General features: G+C 37.6%; 1 protein-coding gene across 1 annotated transcript in view; it reads left to right on the forward strand.

The window, feature by feature from the left end:
• PRKG1 (protein kinase cGMP-dependent 1) overlaps positions 1-26,013 on the forward strand; it is a gene marked incomplete at its 5' end in the record, with an annotated part of 1,033,183 nt that overhangs the window by 423,066 nt on the left and 584,104 nt on the right. The gene's annotated exons all lie outside the window — the stretch shown is intronic.

Here is a 26,013-nt window from a genome sequence, read left to right on the forward strand (position 1 = left end):
GGAAAAAAAGAAAATTAATTTAAAGTTACATTATGGAGGAATTGTGCTGCTTTTATTTGTCCTGCATAATTGAGTCTGAAAAATAGTTATTCATTAAGAATGTTCACCTCAAATCAAATCTTTCTGTATGTGTTGTTTTAAATATAGTATTCACCATATGGCAAATTTATAGATTTATTATAAGGATGTGATTCATTCATCTGCTCTGCTGTGGAAAAGTCTGTGTCAATAATGACACCTCCGCATGTAAATACAACTAGATTAGTACATAATCCAAAAGGATGGTCAAGAAACAGACATTCTCTGTGTCTATAGGAAAGTGCAGTGGGAACAAGATGAATGAACCATATTCTGTTCATGGATGAAATGTGGGTGTGATGTACTATTGGTAAGAAAGGGAGTTCCTCTTTGCCTACTCTATTTGTGGATCTCTGTGACATGTTCAGAGATGGAATGAATTTTATGAATTTCTGAAACTGATACTTCTAAAACACCCACACAGACCCAGCCTCTGATGAATTCTTTTGAAGAATTTTAGGTACTTCTGCGTGAAACTTGGCATTATTACACTATACTGATGATCAATAGAAGACAGAAAGTGTAAACTTGCACCATGTGACAGAAGGAAAATGGTTCACACTTTCATATGTACCAAACAGTTGTTGACTTATTTCAAGTTCATCCAATCAAGACATTTTCTTTTTACCTCCGCAGTTTGCACTTTACCTGCTGAACTGTCAGTTCAACTCAAATGATATCCTATATACCTGTGCATGTGTATATGGGTAGATAGATGGATTTTAAATTTGTTTATTACGGTTTCAAGATTAATATAATTGTATCATTTCTTCCTTCCTTTTCCTCCCTCCAAACTATCTTAGAAACCCCTATACTACACCTTGCTCCCTTTCAAATTCATAGCCTCATCTCTCACTAATTTTATTATATTCACACATATATTTACATATGTATTTCTAAATAAAACCTGTTCAGCTGTGTAATGTTACTTGTATATATGTTTTCAGGGCTGACCATTCAGTTGGGTGTCTTTTTTTCAGTTGGGTATCTACTTGGTGTGCTCTTCCCCGAGGAAGGCCATTTTTCCCACTCTCACCATTTCTTATTTGTATGAAGTTCTTTCTGTAGGGTTGAGGCCTCATAGGCTTTCCCCTGCCATGTCTACTGGTGTTGTACCTGTTCAGCTCATTCTTAGGCAGTCATGTGGTAAGACTTCATGGAAATCATGTTTGACATCTCTAGGAGACAACATTACAGCAAGCTCCCTGATCCTCTGACTCTTAAAAACTCCCTCTTCTGCGATGTTCCCTGAGCCTTAGGTAGATGAGTTATCCAGTGGAAGCAGTGTCAACAACATAATGTTTTGATTAGTTGTTTTCTCTAATGTTCTCCATTTGTTGTAGGAAAAGTTTTCTTGATGAGGAATGGGTAGTATGTGGGTATAAGGACAAATACTTAAGAATTATGTTGTTTTGGTAACATGATGGCTGTAGGTTCTCCTCTAAAATCCACGATTACGTTAGCCCAGGCGCATTGGCTAGGTTTCTCAATCAAGATGGTTTACCTCTTGCATAGTAGGTTTTAAGTCTAATTAGAAAGCTATTGGTTAATTCTGTAAATGTATGTGTGCCACATTCTTAAAGTTATTGTGCCAAGCTGGTGATTCTTGTGCTTCATAGGCCTCATGACTGTTTGTTCGCTGCTTCCCTCCTTTAGACACTTCCACGGTAGCTTCTGGCATCATGAAAACTAGTACTCAGGGAGGAGGCAATAAGGCCAGTTCTAGTTCAGGTGCCTCTGAACCATGTGTCTGAAATATGTACTGTCTTTAGCAATAGTGATGTCCCCTTATGTGGATGTCTACCAAGGGCAATAGCAATACTTTATAATATTTTGGGAGCCTCTTGTACAACCTTGATCAGCAACTCAAAAGAGGAGTTCTTATGCCTGGGGTTGGGTTTTTCTTAGGTGGTCTTTAGCTCTTGGAGGGATCATTGTCAGCTCAGGTGAAAATTTTTTATTTATGTTATATGTGTATCTTTATGCACAGACTTATATACAGGTTTTTAGGTAGACAGTTAATACTATGAATTATTATTACTTTTCAGACATTCTTACTATTATTTTGCCCTCTTTCTATATTTATTTCCTTCTTCCCTTCCTAATTAGAGTCACCTTTTTCCAGTTTCCTGATTCAATGACTTGTACCCAGCTAGTCTCCCTATATATCACTTCACAATCCCCAAAGAAGCAAAGGTTCCTTTGTTCCTTCCCCCAACCAAGACATTTTTAAAAAGTTGATCAATGTCTGAGCCATCTATAGTTCCACATCTGTAATAGCAAAATAATTCTGATAAAATAAATAGGGATAATTTTGAACATGTAAAACATTTTTAGCTATTGTCTATAATTCTGAAAAGAAAAACCTTTGTTCTTATCGAGATTGCTTATATCTGTGCAATGCGTTTTGTGGAGAATCTATTCTTTATTAACCTGAAAGATAAATGTGTCTTTTCTCAGTTAGGGAACCCAGTGGTCTTTTCCCAGTTAGCTCCAGATCACTGAGTAAGAGGCCATAGGCATCCATTGCAGGTGCCAGGCTGTGACACTGCAGTGTGCACAAACAGCAGGTGCTGCTCAATACTCTGCAGAGAGTGTGCTGACTCTACACCAATTTCAACTACCAGCTAAGACTTTCCCACAGTTTTCTGGTATGATCACATTAGTTTTGCAGCAGGCAACTTCTGAGAAAGAATATGTTATGTAACTGCTATTGTCTTTCCTGCTGCTACAAAGCATTTATGTTCACATCAGTGCAAACCATCAGCACTCAGCCAAGTCAACCGAAAATGTTCCTTCCTCTATAATTTTACATTGGCTCAAAGTACAGCACTAAATTGCAAAGTAGTAGTAACACCAGTCAGTGTCTGATGACATCAAGTCTTTTGGTGTGATAGTCTGATTATAAATTGTCTATTCATCAAACAATTTTAAGATTTATGTTTCTGTATATTACCTAAATGTGTGTATGTCTGTGTGCATACATGTATGTGTATGTAATTATATTAATAGGTTTATATAAACATTTAGTGTCTGTTGTGTATGTGAATGAAATTCACATTTAAAACGAGCTTTTATTTTATATTCCGAAGCAGTCATGATTTCTTCTGTCTTCTATCCTTACTTTCTTTTATTCTTTCCAGGGTTGCAGTGATTTTTGTTTAGATTATTATGCTAAAGGATGAATATAAACAGATAAATGAATACACTAAAGCCTAGGGTTATGGATCAATACCTAATTATTTATTATGTTCTACTAGGATAGCATAGCAAAGCTGAGATTGACACTCAGAAGTATGAAATAAACTGAAATAAATGATTAGAAAGCAACAAAGGAGATAAGTAAGAGTAAACAAAATGAGGGAAATGTGTCTCTTGATTGAAAATTGTGATGTATTATGTTGCTTAATATTAGGTATGTTGATTGTTTATAATTTCTATGTCATTCATTTTCAATGCTTCAAAAGAAGCTTTATTTTTACAAAAATGCATTAAATTATCTATATTTCAGGAAAAATTAGTCTTTAAGCATTTTGCCCAGCTATGTCTCATAAATGATAACTAGGTCTTCTTTGACTCATTTCAACTAGCATTTTAGAGCCAGTTTAGTTTAATAAATGTAAAATAGAAGTGCTTATTAAAAGTTTTTTACCATAACAAGTTCACATACCCTTTTCCTGGTAATGACGCCCTGACCATGCTCCTGTGGCTTTGACTTTTTCTGCACCAGCTATTCTCTTCAGCCTCCTGACCCCGTCAGCTCAGTTGTTCTTCATTAATAATCATGGAGTGGGAAGATATAAGAGATGAGACAAATTACCTTTAGAAACCTTTGATTTAACAGAGCCAGCCTACAGAAGTGCACATTCCTGACTAGGCACAGAGCATTCCCCCCTGCTGAGCTATTTTGTAAGTTACCCCTTAACTCTTATCAGAAAATAGTTGTGCAGCAGACTGAATAGAAGCTTGAGCATAAAAGGAATGTTCTTAGGTGGTTTCCAGTCAGAGAAAAACATAACAACTAAAAGGTTCGTGTGCCCAATGTTTTCTATGGGTAGTATTAGTGTTTTATATGTACCCACTAATTTTATCCCAACAATAATTCTTATGAATAAGATTATTATGACTTTTAGTTTTAAATGAGTTTTGGGGAAGGAAGTTAAGTATCCAGTAGTGACTAAGACATCTGAAGTGTACGTTGTATATCCCTGTCATAAGTAAATGCAATTTATGTCCTACTTATTAATAACAAGCCATAAATAAATGAGATTTTTAGAATCTTTGATGCCTGTGCTTATTTATTTTAGAGTTTTGCTCACCATATTTTCACTCTGTCATACCAAATTTTTACATGTAGCCCCTAGAAGTCATGATAACCTGTCAACTGTTGTTAAAGCAATCTTAATTGAGACCACTTCATTTTATAATTTTTTTTCAATTCTGTGATGAAAAATAAAAAAGGGAAGTACATATGAAACTTGCATTCTGTGAACCACTGTCTCCTTCTATAAATGTCACTTTTATTTCCTCAGATAGAGGGATGAGATGAGAGTCTTATCCACACAGTTTGGGCTGAACGCAGAGTATTTCTTTTTCTGTTCTAATTATTCACAACCCTTTGCCTGGAAGCTTCTAGCCTCCGAACAATCTAATCTTCCAAGCTAACTGATTCAATCAAGATTCTCTTGGCTTCTCACTAAATTGTTCTGCTTGACTCAATACTAACTATGGAAATCTATTCTAATCTGCCTCCTCATTCTCTGGCTTGTTTTGTCTTCATCTGTATCTAGCTTGTTCTCTCTGCTACCTGATTTTGTTAAATTTTCTCACTAAAATTGCCACACACACACACACACACACACACACACACACACACACACACACCACCTCTCTCACTGCACTGCTCTTAAGTAGCCTCCTTTTCCCTGTGCTGTTCTCATGAAAGTTGGATGTATTCTGTCTCTGACTCATTTTGTAAAATTTTTCTCTGATTCCTCACTTTGTCTGTCTTGCAATTAGATGTCACTTTCCAACATGGCTGCTTTCTTCTACAAACTAATCTTACCTTCACTGTTAAGTAGTATCATTGTTAAGTTGTCTGCTTTCCAGGCAGATCATACTGTCATCCAGAGCACATCTGCATTCCAACTACATCACATAGACCTAGAAAATCTATAGATGTGATTTCTTGCAAGAGCCATATTGCTAGATTAAAATTCCTCTACATCTTTCTGTGGATACTGAGGTCTAAACAGACTCATTGGGCCGATTGCCATATCTGTAACAAAAGACTGTTAAATTACATAACATTTGTCTTATTTCTCACAGACACCAATATTTCTGTAGTTTTCTTTTGATGCACTGCAGGATAGCATATGGAAAAGACTGAAATTTAATTGGTTTAAAACATACAAGGATAACATAGGTGGTTTTCAGAACTCCAAATTCCTTGTCCTTAATACTTATTATGACTTCATAATGCTGCTTCTTGTAGGCCAGTGTTACCCCCAGTATAGTTGGAGAGTTGCCTCACATTGGTAAGTAACAAAGTTTGGCTCTGTCACATCTGACTTTATCAATGATAGTAAATAGAATTATCTATTGTCAAATTTATGACATTGATTTTTATGAAGTTATGAAGTATTTGAATTCTTTAAAGGCAGGACTAACAAAGTGATTTCAACAAATAAAGCCCTGTTTGTTGGTGATTGTTGCTGTATAAATACCATGGCAACGTTCACTTAATAGAATTCTAGTTGGCACTGATTTCATATTTAATAGTGGATGAATGATGTTTGAAAAATAAAATGTTAGGATACATAAAGTAGATGATCCAACGATCAGAGAAGCAAGATCTTAGTGATTTCTCCAAATTGCCTACTTGACAGGTTTAAAAACAAATAGACAAAACAAAACAAAAATTCTGTAAAAATGGCAGTGCAACTAAAAGTAGCTGTGAACCATAGTATGGAATTTCCACATGATCACCCCAAATCATTATTATCTGAGGTCTCAGTGACTGTGGACATCCCTGTTGTAAGAGTGGACATGGGAAACAGAAAAGCTACACTCATGGTAGAGAACCGTATTTTATTTCTGCAAATGAATAGGGTCAGAAAAAAGCAAGGGTATCCTGAAGAAGACAAGTGACATACTGTTGGCCCTTAAGAGCATTCTTTAAAGCAAAGCTGAAGCAGTGCCTATCCTAAAAAAGACATTTTTGTTAGTCTAGGTGCCTATTTCTATCTGTCCTTTGATGGGCTGTGCAACAAGTTCTTCTTAATTATAATATACTTATTATTACTTAATTATATATATTATTATTAAAATTACCAGGCATCTTTTCTCTACACAAGTTTATAGTGGGCCATACAGTGTTCATTCAGTTTTACATACTGCCAAACACTATTGAAAAGATTTTTTGTAAACAATCTGCAAAGCAAGTCTACTAAAATTAGGAAAATCAGTGCTATTGGTTTCTCTACTTGTTCTACATAGTACTTGAAGTGTTAGCCAGAGCACCCCAAGAGAAGAAAATGAAAGGGACATAAAAGGAAAATGAGGATGTCGAAGTGTGATACTGTACAGAAGACCCTTGAAACAAAAGTACCGTCCCCAGAAGTGTCTCCATTGATAAAAATCAACAGTCTACTTGAAACTAAACTCACCTGTATTTGAACTGAGGTTCTTTTATTCTATATTACAGTGGTGCAGTGGATGACTGTACCTTTATCTGAATTGGTAACAAATATGCCCTTGTGGAAGTATGTGACTTACTGGCAGCTGAAGAATTGTTCTTTGTTACTTTGTAAGAGCCAGCTCTTTGCCAATGAAGTAGGCCTTTCTTGAAACACTTCCTGGGCTTATGATTAATAAGAATAGGTAGAGGATTTTATACCTTACAAGAGTTTGGAATAAGAAGCTTAAATTTTATGCAGAAGCAAGAGAACAATAACTCCTTTGATTCCAGCTATTGCATTGTTGTCAGAGTGTAACAATTTCTTCTTTCAACAATTATATTCATGCCATTGTGATTCTGCTTTTCACTTTCCAGTTGTAGGGGCGAGCACATCTCCCTAGAGCTAGATTTTACTAAATTCATAAATTATCCAAAAACAACTTGTATTCTCAATGTGAGCAGAAAGAAATCAATGAGTGGTTACAAGAAAGAAGATTGTGTAATAATTTTATACTTCCCAAACCATCATAATATGTTAATACTTTGCTTCTTTTCAAAAGAGTCTATCTCCTACCTCTAAATTAGCACAGTGGAGAGGTTTGGCATCATGGTCCCATTTACCTTAATAAAAGCTACTTAATGAAGCTTACAAATACTTCTTAGAATCTCAGTGGTTTGACTATTGTGTCCTTGATGTATATGTATTCTTTAAAGGCTTTACTAAGACATTTTACAGCTAGCATTTGTATCTCACCGAATAATTTGGCTTTTCTTTGAAGCGTTGTTTATATATATATATATATATATATATATATATATATATATATATATATATATATTCTAACAATTATATATATATATAATATTATATATATATATAATCTAACAATTGACAGTAGTATCAACTACCATTAAAATGTATATAATATATACATATATACATTCACTAAATGATTCTTGCATTTGTTTTCTGACTAACAAAGCTTTTTTCTAAATAAATGGTTGATATAGAAGGACTCAACCCACAGTGGACAATGCCACCTTTTGGGTCGGGGACTCTATAAAAGAGCAGGCTGAGCAAGCCATAGAGAACAATCCAGTAAAGATTATTTCTCCATTTTCTCTGCTTTTGTTTCTACTTCCAGGTTCCTGTTTCCAGTTACTGCCCTGATTCCCCTCACCCATAACTTATATGGGCTATAACTTATAAAATGAAATAAACCTTTCCTCCCTCCAGTTGGTTTAGGTCACATGTTTATCACAGTAACAGAAAAGAAAGTAAAAGGCAATTTCTCAAGGTGTCTTCAGGAGTATCTCTTCATGTGCAGCAATATTTTAGCCACATGTTTCTATTGGTTTACTACTTAATATGTATTATCAGATTTTAATAGAAAATTTTGAGGTTCTGGGCAGAAACCTGCAATATATTTACCCCACTAGTTGTCCTGAAACCCAAACTGTTTGCTTAGAAATACTGCATTCTTCCTCCTGGCATTTTTTGGTGACCTAATTAAGCTGCCTTTGTTTGCCTATAGGAATGTCATTTTTTTGCCATGTGCCCTGTCTGAAAGATGAAGTGTCACATTATCTTAAGGTTAGTGTGGTGAGGCTAAGGTTATATTTCCTAATGTCACAGGACCAAATTGACATTTTCAGAGAAAATTTAACATTTCTATTTTTTGGGTAAAGAAGTGGTACCATGACCAAGGCCTTTGTAGATAAGTTTTTCATAAACTACAATACAGATGAAGGAAATGCCCCGTGGCTACTGCTTTTGTCCTGGCTCATCACCCATTTATGTCACTGCCACATTTGCCAGGCATGGGCTAATTATGTGAAGTTTGTGTTTACTGATCACAAGAAAATTATGTCAGCTTCAATAACATTTTATTTCTTCCCTGTGTAATTTCAGATCAGCCCAAACCCCATAAGGATCTGTGATGCCTAGGCCTCAAGACCTAAGGAAATGCTTACAAAGTACAGTTGTTTTTTTATTGATTACAAAAGCAGTGCTTTTATAATCCTTCCCTCCATTTCAACATCCCTGCTATGCCTAACTGATATTATATGTCTAGTTAAACTGGAGGAAAACATTCTTAGTATTAAAGAAACCACTTTTCAAGCAAGGTTATATCGAATGTAATGCTTTGTGTTTTCCTCTATTGTTGTCTACCTTGAAGTCTGTTTTCCTGTAAATACTTCAGTAAATCATTTATAACTAATATGAGTGGTAAGACTTGCTTCTGAGATGTGTGTTTACTATCTGAGATGACATTACTTACGACCATTTCTTCTCTGTTTTCATGCTTAGGAATAAAGATCCAATAGGTACAGAATTCCAGTAAAATTTAAAGGTTCTTATTATCCTGGGCTCCTCCTTGTTCAGTTTCATAAGGTGACTTTTGGGGAGTTATATAGCATGTCTTATCAGATTAGCTGAGTCTGCATCAAGTAGCCCTATCTCAGAGGTAGATTCCATGGTTTCTGAAAAATGTCACTGTGTGTGGTCCTCAGTAGAACCTCAGAGCCAAATATTTAAAGGTTACCTTCATATGGAGAAAATGGAGTGGGCAACTGCGAAGGGTAAGGTCTCTCCAGTGCCCCCAAGTAGAGATGCTAATGTGAATAATTCTGGAGTATCTGAACATATGGTAGTTTCCTCCAAAGTTGCTGAAACTCTGCCAGGGAGAGTCATTATCATTACAAGTCATCATACATATTTGCCACTCACAGCAAAAGCTGAATATAGAACATCACTTCCTGGTTCAGAAATGGACTCCCAGTTGATCTTACTGAAGACCCAAGTATTGGTTTATTGTCTAAATTTTGTTACTGTTTTCCAACCATAAACAAAATGTAACCTGATGTACATGGTTTCTGCTGGTAAATACTTGTTGACCAAGCTTGAGCATCTCTGGGAGGATGTTTGGATTTTGATATTTATTTGTTCTTTCTTTATATGTATATCTGTGTGAGTATATGCCACATGTATGCAGGAACCTGTAAGATCCAGGAGAGAGTATAATGTGCCCTGAAGGTAGACTTACAGGAGGTAGTGAGCTGACAATTATGGGTGTTGGGAACTAAACTCTGGTTTAGAAGAGAAAGAAGTGTTCTAAATGGTTAACTCATCTTTCCAGCCAATCTAGGATTTTAATGAGAATTTATTAATTGGCAAATGTCCCAAATTCATGAGTTTGAATTGAATAGCATTATACTTTACAAGTGTGCAGTTTTACAGGTCACCCCTAAACACTAATACATTCTAATTTCTATCTCTAATTTTCCCTCTTCTTTTGAGACAGTCTCACACTGCATCAAGGGATAACCTGGAACTTTCCAAACTAGCTTAAAACACACACCAATTCTTCTATATAACTAATGTTGGCTTAAAACTCATACCAATCCTGATGTCCTCGTAGCCCAGGTTGGCTTAGAACTCACACCAATCCTTCTATTGTGGGATTCACCAGTACTTAGGCTATGGCCATGAGCCACCACATCTGCTTTCTCTTCATTTTAAAACATATTTCTCAGTGAGGATGACTGTGTGGTCAGTATTAATAATTCATCACAAACTCAGACAGCCATGTTATGGACATACTTACCTTATAGCCAAGAATTATTTCACATCAACATTTCTATGTATCATGAGCCAAAGATTATTTTGTGAGCCTCGTGTGTGTGTGTGTGTGTGTGTGTGTGTGTATGTGTGTGTGTGTGTGTGTCTTCCATAGAATTGGCTGTTCAGATCATTTGTGAGGGAATTCAATTTTACTTTTATGCTTGGTGATACCATAGAAAATTCTTCTTAGGGTTACAGCACGGACTTGCGCTGTGTTGTCTACACCTGCTGATTATCTGAGCTGGTGATGTTGACAAAGAATGCAAGCCGCTCATCCATCAGGAGGTGTAATTTTAAGAATTTACTCATAACCAAGTTTTAAGTGAAACATGATGTATGTGTCTGTGGAGAACATGTTGAATAGGAACTCTTCCATTTAGTTTGGCAGCTAAATATTTACTAAATGCTGGTGCTCTGAGAGGATTATAAATGGCAATGGTTTAGACATTTTAAAAGGGTGATAAGATGTGAGATCCATTGATATACTTGTTTAAGACCCCTTCTATCACTGAAAAATGAGTGAGTGAGTGAGTGAGTGAGTGAGTGAGTGAGTAAGTGAGTAAGTGAGATTTGAGGGGCATGCCTCCAAATTGAACACCCTGAATTCTTTCTCACATTTAGTAGTGAAATATCCCAATATGGGCTTATTTTCCTTGATTGAGAAAATTGACCAGAGTCAAAGCTTTGGATCACTTTTTAAGATTGTGTCTTGCCGGGCTGGAGAGATGGCTCACCCATTAAAGGCTAGGCTCACAACCAAAAATATAATATTGTGTCTTGCCACCAGCTATCAGTCAATCATTCTGATTTTTTTTTCTTGGTGTTAAGTGACCAAATTTTTTTATTCATCAATATGGGAGAAATAAATCTTTGAGTGTGTGTTAATCATTCTTATTTGAAAATACAGCTTATGATACATCATTCTATACTAAGGAAGCAACTTGCAGACATGGAGACTTTACCATCACTAAGGTGAGGGTGCTGCTATCTGTAGTTTGAGTGATGGTTATACCAAGCAGTTCTCAAAGAAATTTAAGTCATTCAGAATTCAGTGGCCACAGAGTAGTATGTAGATTTCTGAGAAATTTTTTGTGAATCTTTTTTCCCTACTATTCTTTAATTACATTTTAGTCATTTGTTGAGTAATAAGATCATAAATAACTTTGTATTAAGACACCACATGGAGGTATGTTGGTTTCCCTGCACTTTGTAGCATCCTTTTTCATATTTGTTATCTGTCCATTTCATCTCCTTACCAAAGGACACCTCTGGGTAACTGCTTCTCACTAGCAGTAGCAAAATTATAATTTTCAGTGTTGGTCCACACAGATAACAATAGTAGCACATAGTAAGGCCACAGAGTAAATAAGTTTCATATTTAAGAAAATTACTTAGAGATTGCTTTGTTAAATCAAATCAACCCTCCCGAGTTTATTGTGAACATGTTCCTCTAGCCCACGAGAAACATATAACATGGCAATTAATTATCAAACACTCTGGGTCATCAATTAGAAACTGGTATGAAATGTTACTTTTATGTGGCCTCTGTTCTTTTGAAATCAAATCTCTTCTTCTCTGCCTTGAAAACCTTAGCTTGGTGATGAAATCTCATTAATTATTTACAGTGGAGTCGCTCCTGCAGTGTTTCTGCTATAGACACCTAAGTCTCCTTGTTAGGCCTCCTGTCAATAGAATGACTTAAGATGCTAGAAAATACAATTTAGCTTCTTCTAAAGTTACCTAAGGTTTCATTGGTTTAAATATACTGAAAAGTACTTGGCGAGACTAAACAGGTTGTGAGTGTAAAGTAACATGTGAAGATTGTATAATTAATCTAATTTTTAAAATCTCACTTACTTTTTTCTTTGAAGGGATATTTAATTAATAGGACAGCAGATTATTTAGTCTCTAATTGCATCTGAACTTTGCTTAAGGCTGGTCATTGTGTTGACTCGTTTTAAAATCTTACTGCTACCTCCTAGTTTGTTTTCGCTGGGATCTTTTTTCCATTAATAATTTAGGAGCTACAAAAGAAGAAAAGATAATAGATGATAAAAGCTACTGTTCCATCCATTAGAGATAAAACCTCCTGTAATTCTGCTGTGACAGAGAACTGTCTAACCAAGACCTCTGGGGTCCAGTCCGGTACTTAATCACACCATTTGTTAGGGAAGAATGATGTTGGTGGGTTCCTTGATTCCATGTACCAACCAGCTCAACTGAGATGGATGCTTAGAAAGGAAGAGTTAAGTGGCAACATGGGTTTTAATCACTAACATTTGTCTACATTTTTTAATTAGCCTCCTAAGCAAGAATCTTTTGCTCCAACAGTTGAATTCCCATCTATTCCTCAAAAGACAAAAAAAAAAAAAAAAAAAAAAAAAAAAAAACATTTAGAAAGCTTCAAATTCAACCATGGCACTCCCTTCTTAAGACCCTGTTTTGGCTTTTTCTGCTTTTTCAAAGTGCTTGAGAATATGCACATTTCCAACATCGTCTGTATTTGTAGGTGGACAGACTTCGCAGTAGGAGATGTGTTTCCTCCACTGGTTCACACAGTTCCGGAGCACGGCTGGCACTGAGATGCTCTTCCTGCCCTGGTTCTCATACTGTGTACTCCTGTTTTTGTTGTTTTGTTTTGTTCTTTTCTTATTGCATTTTTCTTGTTTTCCTTTTTTTTTTTCTGTATTAGATATTTTGTGTATTTACATTTCAAATGTTTTCCCCTTTCCTGGTTCTGGTTCCTTCCTCTTCCCTTCCCCTCCCCCTGCTTCTATGAGGATTCTCCCTCCTACCCACTTTCTCCCACCTCACCACCCTGGCATTCCTCTACACTAGGAAAACAAGCCTTCACAGGACCAAGGGCTTTGATGCCAGACAAGGCTATCCACTGCTATATATGCAGCTGGAGCCATGGGTCCCTCCATGTGTACTCTTTGATTGGTGGTTTAGTCCCTGGGAGCTCTGGGGGGTCTGGTTGGTTGATATTGTTGTTCTTCCTATGGAGTTGCACACCCCTTCAGCTCCTTCGGTCCTTCCCCTAACTTCTCCATTGGGGTTCCTGTGCTCAGTCTGATGGTGAGCTGCAAGCATCCTCATCTATATCAGTAAATCTCTGGCAGAGCCTCTCAGGAGACATCCAGATCAGGCTCCTGTTAGCATGTACTTCTTGGCATCAGCAATAGTATATGCTTGTTCTAAATAATTCTTTCTTTCCAGAAGCCAACTTTCTTTTCTATTAGTAATGGGTATTTAATAGTTTCCCCCCAAACAGACTCTCTTCTACCCTCCTTACCTTACTAAATATTGGGGTTTTTTCATCATTAAGTAAATTCAAAATCCAATCTCAGTCTCTTCCAGAGGCTTCTTGAGAGGTACCACTTTGGTCTTTCCTCTGCATCCCAGAAGCACCCATTGCTCATGCACAGTTGTACTCTTGGTTTACTTAGGCTTATGCCTCCAACAGACTGCCAACATTTTAAATAACAATGATGGTTTCATTCATCACTGAACTCTAGGTTTCCTAGCCTTCCCTGGGACACTGGATCATCTTATAATAACGACTCGTTGAGTCTCTGAGTGACAAGCTCTGACGTCAGCCCAAGGCTCTGACAATACCTTACTATATCACCTTTGCTATACTTAAATAACTGGAAGATGTGATGGTATTCTTAGTTTGCATTTTGTTGCAGTGATAAGCACCATGACCAAAGGCAACTTGGGGAGAAAATGGTTTATTTCAGCTTACGATTTATAGTTGATCATGAGAGGAAGATAGACAGGAGATCAAGGCAGGAACCCGGAGGCAGAAATTGAAAGAGAAGCAATGGAGGAATGCTGCTTGCTGGCTTGCTCCTTCTAGATGACTCAATTTGCTTCATTATACACCCAATAACAATCCACAATGAGCTGGCCCTCCCATATCAATCATTAATATAGAAAATGCTCAATTGTCTTACCTACAGATCCATCTTATGAAAGCATTTTCTCATTTGAGGGTCCTTCTTCTTAGATGACTATAACTTGTATTAAGTTGAAAAAAAGAAACAGTAACCAACTCTTGGTTATCCTCAAATATAGCAAGAGAGATCCTAGCCTCAGTGGGGATTATAATTGCTCAGGGAAGTCTAAAATGCCTTTGAGCATCCAAAGATAATAATTATGGAAGCCTAGGTGACTGTACTGTATGGTTGCACATATTGTTTCCAGTGATGCTGTTTATTCATGTTTGAATTTTTGAGAGAATGATTGGGGAGAATAAACTGGGATGTATAAAACTTCCCTTCTTTATTCTTTTTCCTGAATTTCCTAAAATGTTTTTGCTACTGAGGAACACAGGGGCTGTCACTATTCCCAGAGTTTTATAGCTCTGTCATTGCCAGTGCAGAAGGGAGAGTATTCCCTTACTATCAGAAAAGCAGCAACTGCAGATCAGAGCTCACTAATCAAATTGATTACCTGCCCCTGAAAATAACTTTCTGGAAAAGAACACATTCACTTTTTTAAAAAAACTTTTGGCATTATCTATTTTTCAATATTGGGTAGAGTGAAATTTTATTGCTTAGGGATGTTCACTTCACTTGGGAAAGGAAACTTGAGAAAAAAGACAACTAGGGACTGTCTTTATTGAAGAAAAATGGCAGGATAAAACTGTTAAGGAAAAAAATAAACGGCTTTAACTGTCTTCTAGAGCAGAAAGGCAAGTTAAATATTTGGGGAGAGGTTGTACTGTCCCTAATCTCTCAGACCTCAGTCTCTGAAGACTCTCTATTATATATCAAGTTCTAATCTTAGCATGTAGACATATGGTAGAGGCTTGATTGTAAGTGCAGCTTCTGTAAGTACCCAGCATGTGCCCTTTCTGACTAGGTTCGGTAGCTATTGAGAAAAGGGACTGTGGACATTAGAAAGCTCGGTGGGTTGATAACTCATTCTAGTTCTTCACTTGATGACTTCCTGGGCGAGGTGGAAAGGGACAACTTTGCTTCTGAGTCTCGGTTTATTACATAACCAAAGAAGCGCATTACCTATTGTCTCGCATAACCTAGTTCTGAATGTACCTAATCCGAGGTAGTCTTAGTTTTTAGACACTTAGAAACCATTTTATTTGATCTTGGTCAAACTGGAAACTCCCCAAACTGGAAGAAAGAGAGAAACATGAGCAGAAAACATGAAGCAGGAAAGAGGGGCATGGAGAAGGAGAGAGTGGGAGAAAGAGAGGGAAAGGGCAAGAGGCAGAAGGAAAAGTTGGAAAAACTGTAGCTTTGGAGAATTTTCAGATTACAAACCCTTACAATCCCTTACAATAAAGCAGCTATTTCTACTAATACCAACTATGAATATTGCCTTTCTATCATGCACAAATCAGTTTAGTTTATTATTGGTAAAATCATCCTTCACGTATGTGAGAAGTAGAGTGAAGTATGTGAAAGGTCTATTCCTAAGAAGCACTGCATGTGTATGCTTTCATATAATTTTTACACATATGAAATTCTTATTTTGAAATTATAATATAACACTCAGTGTGATACACTTTTTAAAGACAATAAATGTTGCTGATGGTGAAATAAACCTAAATATTCAGTTATACTGGCCCTTTAATTAAAAATGTGACTCTTTGTGTATCTCATGTCGATCATATGAACAATTTTTTTCACCTTCTCACTTTCTCCTCCACCAGATGATACTGCTCAACTAAAATCAGTTTTACTCGCTTTCTGATTTTTCTCAAGACCTTCCCTGTTCACTCCCTCTATCACTGTTATCCACTGTATCTCTTAAGATGAGAACTCTATCATTTCTGTGGTATTAAAGACAGCAGATGCTTCAAGTATGGACATTAAATGTAATTTCAGATGCCCCACGGTAGACACCAGAGTTCTGTGATGATGGGTATTTTTCCCTGGCACATAAGCCTTTATATGAATATGTCTTTTCAGTTCATGCTGCCATGTCTCCATAAGTTTTGAGTAGTGGAGGGGAAAGGCTCGGAACTCTTATTTGCCCCAGAGTATCTGGAAAATACTTGTGAAGTTGTTTATAAGTTACATACTTTACCGTCAGAGGCTCTTGGAACTTGAGTCCTGCCCTTCAACCAGCTGTGTGACCTGAACCTTAGAGATGTCTTAAAAGGAAAAAAATACATGTAAGCACTTCAGCCTGTGCTGTATGGAAGACATTTTTTGCTTCCCTGCAGAAACATGAAGAACATGCAATGGTTCCACCTAAGTAGTCATTGTAAAACTATAACCTCTCAATGTGTAGCCTCGGGCTATGTAGAAGCCTCAAGTATTGGTAGCACATCTGTGAATATGGGTTTCAACAAGGATTCTGGGTGATGTTAAGAGGCTACAATGCTTTAGAAAGTGCCTGAAAGACTTCTGCCCAATTTTAAAATAAAAAGCAGTGGGACATTGATTTGAATATGTTGTTTACAGGTCCTGACCATGCTTGCCCCTTTGTTTTCTCTGTGTTTTCTTGCATTCTGTACATTCACAGTGAAAGAAATATGTCCTGATACAGACATACTTGGGGCATTAGAAACTCTAGCTTCTTAATTTCTTAACATTTGAAGAAAAATTATAAAGACCAGCCCTGAAGGTTTGTATCTTCACATTGCCTACTTATTCATATGTTATAAGTAAGGCATTATTTGACTCATCCCCAGCAATATAAAATAATTTGAAAGCTGAGAACATTAAGAAAATAAAGATATTTTCACGTCCAAACTATGAAAATGTTTAAAGAAGTTTTGACCAAAGTATATCAAGTCCTGGCCAACTTGTAGCTACAGAAAACAGCTAATCTTGACGAAAAAGAAAGATAAAGTCAAATGTTCTCTTTGAATAGGAAGGTTTTGTGATCTAATGAGGATCTTTCTGAGTTTAGAAAACATACTTTCATTCCTTTATTCTTATTTCAGTAAGTAACATATCTACGTGATTTCCATGATGATCACAGTAGTGGTGTCTGTTCTGGGCGAGGTCTACATTGCACATTTCATCCTACGGGGTGTGTATGTGGCAATACCAAACACAAAGCCAGCCTTGCTAACTGCTAGTTAAAATAATAGCACATGTAGGGTCAATTGAATCAGCTATAAAAATGATTAGTGGCTAATGCAAATGGATTAATGACAGAAGTGAGTGTGTGTGTGTGTGTGTGTGTGTGTGTGTGTGTGTGTGTTTGTTTGTTTGTTTTAAAGTAAGCGCTATTGCTATTTGAAACAATAACTAGGTGAGCTAGAAAAGAACGAATAAAGAAAGCCGTAGTGATATATAGTGGTTTCTTAAGCTACCCTCTAGACAAGCAGGTAGATAAAAATCTTGACACTCTTCAGCATCAGATACTTAACAGATCAATGATGTGAAGGTGCAAAGAGAGCAGAGAAACACAGAGAATGGATAAACCCCACATATACACAAGGGATGTGCCCCCTGTCTGCTCTAACAGGAAACAGCATTACCAACAGAGAAACAAACTGGCTCCATTGATTTTTCCCCTGGCTCCTCCTATTCCTTACTAATGCACCAGAGAGTGTAAATAATGCATACAGAAGATTGCATTAGAGACAATCGCCTCCTTATTGCATGCATAAGTCAATAGGCATGATTAGTGCATTAGAGACAGAGGCTCCATTCCAGATTCCATAGTCTCTTTGCCTAATGAATTTCGCAAATAGAAAACTTGAGTGCCCAAGCAACCAAATAAGACTATATCTTTGTAGTTTGCCTCATGGAATACCTTCTTTTCTACCATAAAATTTAAAGAGGTAGTTTATGGAACAAATAAAAACTTACTGGGAAAAACTGTTACTAAATAGAGAAAACACACAAGGATATTGTGGCAGAATATTGCACTGTTTTTTGTGATGCGATAAGAAATGTAACCACTATCTCTTTTAAAGTATAGGCAAGGCAGTTCTGAACAAGTTAATGTTACATGCCCTCTGGTGTATCATTTATTGTTTGATCACACAGGATGTTTATTCACGGACATCTTTTTAAGTATTTAATCAGTGTGTTTTGATTATACTTAATAATAGGTTTTCTTATGACATTTCATACATGCATAAAAGACACATTTACCATATTCATTTCCTGCTGACTTCTTGCCCTCGCTCCCATGTCAGATGATCTCCTTCATCCTCTCCTCTAGTCCCTATCAACTTTTATGTCTCTTTTACGTGACCCAATGAGTTTTCTTAGGGAGGCTTCCATAAGCATGGGTGAGAGAGTTTTTATAGGAGCAGGGACACCTGTGGCTACATTCCTTTAAAAAATGTCTTTTTCCCCCAGCAACTATTAATAAATACAGCAGAGCCAGCCATCCCTATGAGTTCAAGGCCAGCCCAGACTACACAGTGATTTCCAAAGTTACCCAAGGGTTATATTTATATAGGAGAATCATTATCAGTTATATACCTTGTTCTGGCCACTGCCCCCTTATCTCATGCACTTCTGCAGGCCCTTATCTCTGACAACCTAATGTATGGGGGCATGGTCAGTATGTTTACTCTAGTATGTGCCTTGTGTTTTCCCATCCTCTCTAAGTGGAGTCTGGTTAATAACAGAGAGCACCAGATGATGTTTCAGGTACAGGGATTTGTTGGGAGATATAAATAGGATGCTTATAGCCTAGACATCCAATAAAGACCAAGATAGTTTCTTTTCTATATAAGAAAAAAATCACACTATTGATTAAATAGGAACATGCTGCTTTTTACAACTCTATTCTGGCTGTGTATGGTGGCGGTGCCTTTAACTCCAGCACTTAGTGGGCAGAGGCAGACATCTCTGTGAGTTCAAGGCCAGCCTAGACTACAGGGTGATTTCCAAGTCACCCAAAGGTTACATAGTTTCTTCTCCCCAAAACAAAACAAAGTAAGTAAACAAACAAAAAGTCACAATGACAAACCTTTTCTCTATACTTTATTCTGATTGTTACTTTAACAGACCTTCCTCCCTACTTGATAGAGTTTGAGTAGTTCTAATAAAAAAAAAACACAAACTTTTAATTTTAAAATACTTGTGAATATTGCAAAAGAATCACAGAGGCTTCTCCTAAGCCCCATGTCAAGCTTTTCTTGGTGTTAATGCACCATGCCACCGTTTAGTATAAAATATCATGCTACTATGCCAGGTTACAATAGGTGAACCAATCTCTATATGTTGTAGTCATCAGAATTCCAGTTATAACAGTTATAATTTAAATGTGTGTGTGTGTATTAGACTGAAAATAAATGTTTTAAACATAATTAAATATTCGTTTCTACAAAGTTTTGAATAAGGACTCATCAGAATGTGTACTTATAAGAATCACATTCCCTACCAATCCACAGGAGTTTGTCTGTGACTGAAGAGATGGTGTACAGTTCAGAGCACATGCTGCTCTTTCAAAGGACCTGGTTTTAGTTCCCAGGACCCATATGGTAGCTCACAACCATCTGCAATTTCAATTTTAGAGCCCCTAACTTTTTCTGTCTTACGAATTCTGTGAGCATCACCTGCACGTGGATCACATACATGCATGCAGGTAAAACATCCACATAAATAAAATCAAGACATTTTCTGATTTGACTTTTGAAAAAAGTTAGCATTGTCCCGAGGGTCGATTATCTCTGTGGTACCTACTTTCCTGAGGACTTACTCTATGTCCTATGATTTAAAAGATTCTCGGCCCGCCTCATCTTTGGGGCTGGACACAGCTTGCAGAGTCCAAACCTGCATTCTATACATTCTACATGAGAGAACTGAACTCGGGGAGGTGTGGAGATGGTAGATTTACATGAAGGAGAAGGGGGGGGAAGAACCATGAAGGGGAGGGCGGACCCAGAAGAGGGAGAGGAGAAAAGGCTGGAGATGGAGGAAGGGAGGAATGAAGGAGGGGAAGGACTGAGAAAGAAAGAAATTTAAAAGAAAAAAAAAAACCCAAATCATATTTTCATATGTTTTTACAACTAATGGTTTTGCATTTGAATTCTGATCTTGATTAGTAGAATGAAGGGCTTTGTTATCTTTGAAATATGTAAATAAGGATGATTGGTGTAAGTTGGCAATTCAGCCTGGCTACTTTTTAAATAGTTTCACCAGCAGATTTATCAAAGAAATAATAAAGTCCTGTTTTACTCCCAAAACCTGTGATGAAGAATAAGAAATACTGATGAGCATTACAAAGAATGATCCCATTTTCCCCTAAGAAACATAGGCCATGGTTATCTGTAACCCTGTGATGGTATTAACATTTTTAAAATTAGTTCAAACTGAATGACCTATATTAGGTGCCCGAAAATAAACTGTGTATGCTTACGCTACTATACTGGTCTGTACTGGTGAGTTTCTGCTGACCAGGGTTTCTAAGAAACAATAGTAGTCTTTGTTGTTTTAGTTGTGTGCAGGTGTGCGTGCGCGCGCGCGCGCGCGCGCGCGTGTGTGTGTGTGTGTGTGTGTGTGTGTGTGTGTGTGTGTGTGAGTGTCAGGGTGGGGAATAAGGCAGAGACAATGTTCTTTGGGACATGTCCTGACCCTGAATTTCTTTTCTGAATGACAAATGAAAAGATAAATACAATTGAGAGCATCATCTGGAAATGTATCACTGCCATTTGGTGACAATCATTTCTCTGTCTGATTGTCATAGCAGGGGTCTCTTAAACACTGGAATTCTGACAGGCTCCTGCTGCCCATTTTTTGAAAATGAAAGCACAATTCCAATTTAGCAAGGTCACTTTTATTTTTTACTTTCTCTGAGTCTTTTGCGGATTACACCCAGGACCTCTTGCATGCTGGTCTGTCACACTGCCCCTTAGCTGCATCCCCCCAGGGGTGAGGTTACCTTTCATGTGAGCATTATACTTGGCATAAAATCATAAGGGAATATTTTTTGTTAGAACTATATAGTAGCTTAGAAGTAAGTTTCAAGATGGAAAAACACACTAAGGCTTATTTTGCATGTGTTTCTCCACTGCTTTTGGAGTCAGAGTAACTCACAGCGTGATTGGGAGACATGTGACCTGAGACTTCATGCTGCATCCTGAACGGCACAGATGTGGCAGCAGAAGTGAGAGTTCCTGGGTCTGTTCCTGTTACTCTTTCAGTTTCAGGTCTAAACTGGAAAAGCACCAACATGATCTTAATAAATGTGTGGTGGTGGAAGAGGAGAGGAAGCACAGACTTAAATCTTTTCTTTAAGGAAGCACTTGGGGGGGGTGTTCTCAAATGCAACACCATGGATGCTCTGTGTGGCTTGTCTATTGCTTGTGTTATGGCCACCGAAATGAAGGTCCCCTGGGAAACAGAGTCAAGCTTGCTGGTTCCACACTGTCTCCTGCAGCTTCACTTGTATTTACTCATAGAAACAAACATCCATGAGACAAGTGTCTTTCATGTGAATCAACTCCTAGTAACTGACCAACTTGCATTTAAATAACCAATTTATGGACTGTTAAGACCAATTGTGAAGACCCTCAGTCCACCCCCCCACAGTTCCTCATCCCATTCCTTTTACCCCTTGAGAGGGTGCTTCTCCCCCCACCGTGATCTCCCCCTTCCCTGGGGCCTCAAGTCTTTCAAGGACTAAGAGCATCTTCTCCCTCTGAGGACAGACCATCCATAACCATGTTTGATGTGTGTGTGTGTGTGGGGGGGGGATAGACCTCAAAGTGACCCATGTATACTCATGGTTGGTGGCTCAGTCTCTGGGAATTCCCTGGAGCCTGGGGCAATTCTTAATGAAATCAATATGGCTGCTGTGCTTTTCATCCTAAATTGCTATATCAAGAGAACTGTTTTGCTTTTGATGATGTTAGTTTTAATGTTTGTTTTCTAAATAAAACAAGAAGTGATAACGCAGATTATCAACAAAGCAGTTCTGAAGGTGCCCATGTACAATTGGACTTTATTCCACCCCCCACAAGACTGGTCTTAGACTTGGAAACATGAAAGTCAAATATATTGTTGGATTTAAATGGATGACACTAGCCAGCAAGTTAGGTATTAAAGTACATGTGAACTTGAAATCAAATATAACCAATATGTGAATTAACTGCAACTATTCTATCTAGCAGGTCATGTGTTTAAGAAAAATACTTTTAGAATAGATTCTTCTCAGACTAGAACAAGGCAAACCTCATACAACTTCTGGTCATGCACACAGACATTTGCTTTTGTTTCATGGCAGACACCTGAGATATAAAGTTAGCACATATAGACCAGGATCTCCAACTTACATCAGTAAGAACTGGGATTTCAGAGGATAATATTATTTATAATATATATTAAAATAATATTATATAAAAATATTATAATAATATATTTTACCCAACAAGGATGGGATAAGGATAAACTTGAGGATGGTAATGTTCTTGGGGTAGGTGGTTTTATTGAGTTTTGACATCATAATATGTCTGAAAATAAGAAAAATAGAAAAACAAATTATATAGAAACATCCCCCTGCCACCAGGAAAGATTTTTAAAAACTTATATAAAAAGCAATTAATGACTGTAGTAACTGACATCACTATTGAACTTAAACACTACTTATGTGCTAAATGTAGAAAATATAATCTCTGAATCTAGAGGCAGGAGCGGTGATGAGGAGTGACAAATACTAGAAAATTCAGATGTCTAGAGGAGAGACTGGACAGTTTGATTCATGGCATGTCAACAGCAGACCAGAACAGAGATCACCAGGTCCCAGAACCCTAGAGCTTCTGTCACATGTGCCTGACAAGAGCTAAGATCCCCACAGTGTTTCCTCATCTTTCTCCTGTTCCTTTAATTCATTTCTGTCTTAACTGAGCAAACAATTTGAGTGTCTATTTGCTCCTTACACAACTTTAGATGTCAGTCAAGCTGTGAGGGAAACCTAAATAATATAATGATATTGTAGAACTAGTGTTTGCATGCTGAGTTGAGTTTTGTTTAAAAATATAGATATAGATATATAGTTAAGAAATAACAACAGCAACAGTTCCCAGTGACTGGATAGCAGCAAAGTATGTCCAGAGTCCTTTGCAGAATTGTTATCTGCACAGAGAATTGTGTTATCAAGAGCTACCTATAGGAGAATAAACAATGCTGACAGTCAAAGTAGGAGACAAATGTTCTGGTTAAGGATCCCAGAAGGACTAGAGAAGTAGAGAAGACAGCAGAGTCGGGCTGGTGCAGAATGAGCGCAGATGCATGTGCATGGGAGTGGTTGCAATAACATATATCACCAATGTACAATATGGGTCAAAGGCATCTGGAAAGCAGGAATGTGACATCACATGCTTAACAAAAGTACAAAACTGGAAAGTAGCATTTTCTGTATCTTAATATAAATTTTAACTCACTGGGAAGACATAAAACCATACACAATAGGTTTTAAGTGTTCTTCACACACAAACACAGAGTGAAAAGGAGACATACACAGAGCAAGAGAAACACAGACAGACAGAGAGAAAGAAAGAGAGACAGAGAGGTGGTTTGAATACAAATGGTTCCCATAGAGTTATAGGGAATGGCATACTGAAGGTGGGTGTGGCCTTTGAAGTAGGCATGGACTTGCTGAAGGAAGTGTGTTCATAGGAGGTGGGCTTCTAGGTTTTAGAAGACCAAGGCAGGCCCATTGTGACTTTCTCTCCCTGCTGCCTGCTGATCTAGAAGTAAAATTCTCAGCCCCTGTTCCAGCACCATGTCTGCCTGTGTGCCACCATGCTTCCCAACATGCTGACAATGGACTAAACCTCTGAATTGTAGTAGGATAGACCCAATTAAATGCTTCCCTTTAGAAGAGCTTCTGTGGTCATCATATTTCAAAACAGACAAAGAAATGCCAACTATATGAGTGATGGATTTGGATTTATTAATTATTCCAGTTGGGATTACTACATTACACCACACACACACAAACACACACACACACACACACACACACACACACAAACACACACACACACACACACACACACACACACACACACACACTGTATATAACAGAGGTACATAAAAATTTGATTTGGCAAGAATACCCAGTGACGCAGGACATGTGAAAACACACTACCAATAATCTCAGGAAAGAGGTTTCTGAATTGGCATCAACTTAATTTTAAAATGTTCTTGGTTCACACTGAAATCGGCATTCATTCTCAGTTCACACTGTTCCATGACTCTAGGAGCCCTGGACCATTCTCATCAAGATGATCCACCTTCCTGGATAACTTGCTCAATCATCATGGGCTTATTTCCAGCCAGTGCTCACACTGCTGGTGCAGTTTTGCACATTTGAGACCATACAACCCATTGGAGGTTTATTTAGCACAATATATCTTCCTAAAGGACAAGCTGAGAACCTAACATTGCAAGATTCAGGAAGATGTGATAGAAAAGGCAATTAACTGGCTTCATTTTTAAAAACAGCCTTGGTGTCATAGAACATTTCCCATGAAACTTATTTATGACTGGCAAACTCTGGGCCCTACATTTCATGGGGAAAAGGTGTTGAGGTGTTTTGTTCTGAATTCTTGCTCTTTGCTTGTATACAGCATCTGTGCCAGAGGATTTTCAACTCATCAGTGGAAAAATGTCAGCAGCTGCTAATGTAGAGAGAGAACATGCCATTTAAATGGAGAGTTGAGTTGTATTCTGTCCTCATAAGAAAAAATACTTCACTCACATTGGAAAATGCACTTGAGGCCCCTTGTTTCTTAAAATTCCTCTTATATATGCTGCTTGATTAACTGAACAAAATACCAGTTTTATCGGTAGTTTTTTCTGAGTAGAATGTTGTATAGTACAAAGAATAATATGTATGTGGGCTAGTGTGTGTATGTGTGTGTGTGTGTCTGGGTGTGTGTGTCTGGGTATGTGTGTGTGTGTGTGTGTGTGTGTATGTCTGTGTATGTTTGTGTATGTGTGTCTAAATCTGTGTGTGTCTCTGTGTGATTCTCTCTCTCTCTCTCTCTCTCTCTCTCTCTCTCTCTCTCTCTCTCTCTCTGTGTGTGTGTGTGTGTTGTATTGAACTCAGGGCATTGTACATGTTAGGTAGCCTTTTACCATTGAGCTGCATTCCCAGCAATTTTTCATTTTTCATTTGGTACAAGATCTTATTATTTCCCCATGCTTGCCTGAACTTCAGTATGTAGCCCAGGCTGGCCACAACTTCAAATTGTCCTGCCTCAGCCTTCTGTCCAAGTAGCTGGGATCATGGATTTGCATTATCTTGGTTCTTCAATTTGACCAATGAGGGGTCCATGGCTTCATCATCCTTGCTAAGGTAGAGTTGACTATGTGTAGAGCGCAGGCACACAGGAAATAAGAGCTTCATTCCTTTCTCTTTGTTGCTTCAAACATAAATTTAGACTTATAACTGTTGTCTTTTCTATTTAAGACAACGTTTCTATTAAGGCAATTTTAAATAGACAATGTTTTCTCATTTCCTTCTACCTTATACTGAGAAACCTACAGAAACGAATTTCTGTACCAGTGCCGACATTTTTACAATAGCATTGCATGTTGGCCTCAGGCTTGTCTCTCCACATGCTGGAAAGTGACAATTGCAAGATATCCATGTGCAGGAAAAGACAGCCATTGGTCACCTAATTGTGATTACCAGGAGTGGTTTAGAATTGTTATTATGTAAGAAAGTGGAAGGT

This window comes from Micromys minutus (assembly GCF_963924665.1).
Source record: "Micromys minutus genome assembly, chromosome: 2".
Taxonomy (NCBI): Eukaryota; Metazoa; Chordata; class Mammalia; order Rodentia; family Muridae; genus Micromys; species Micromys minutus.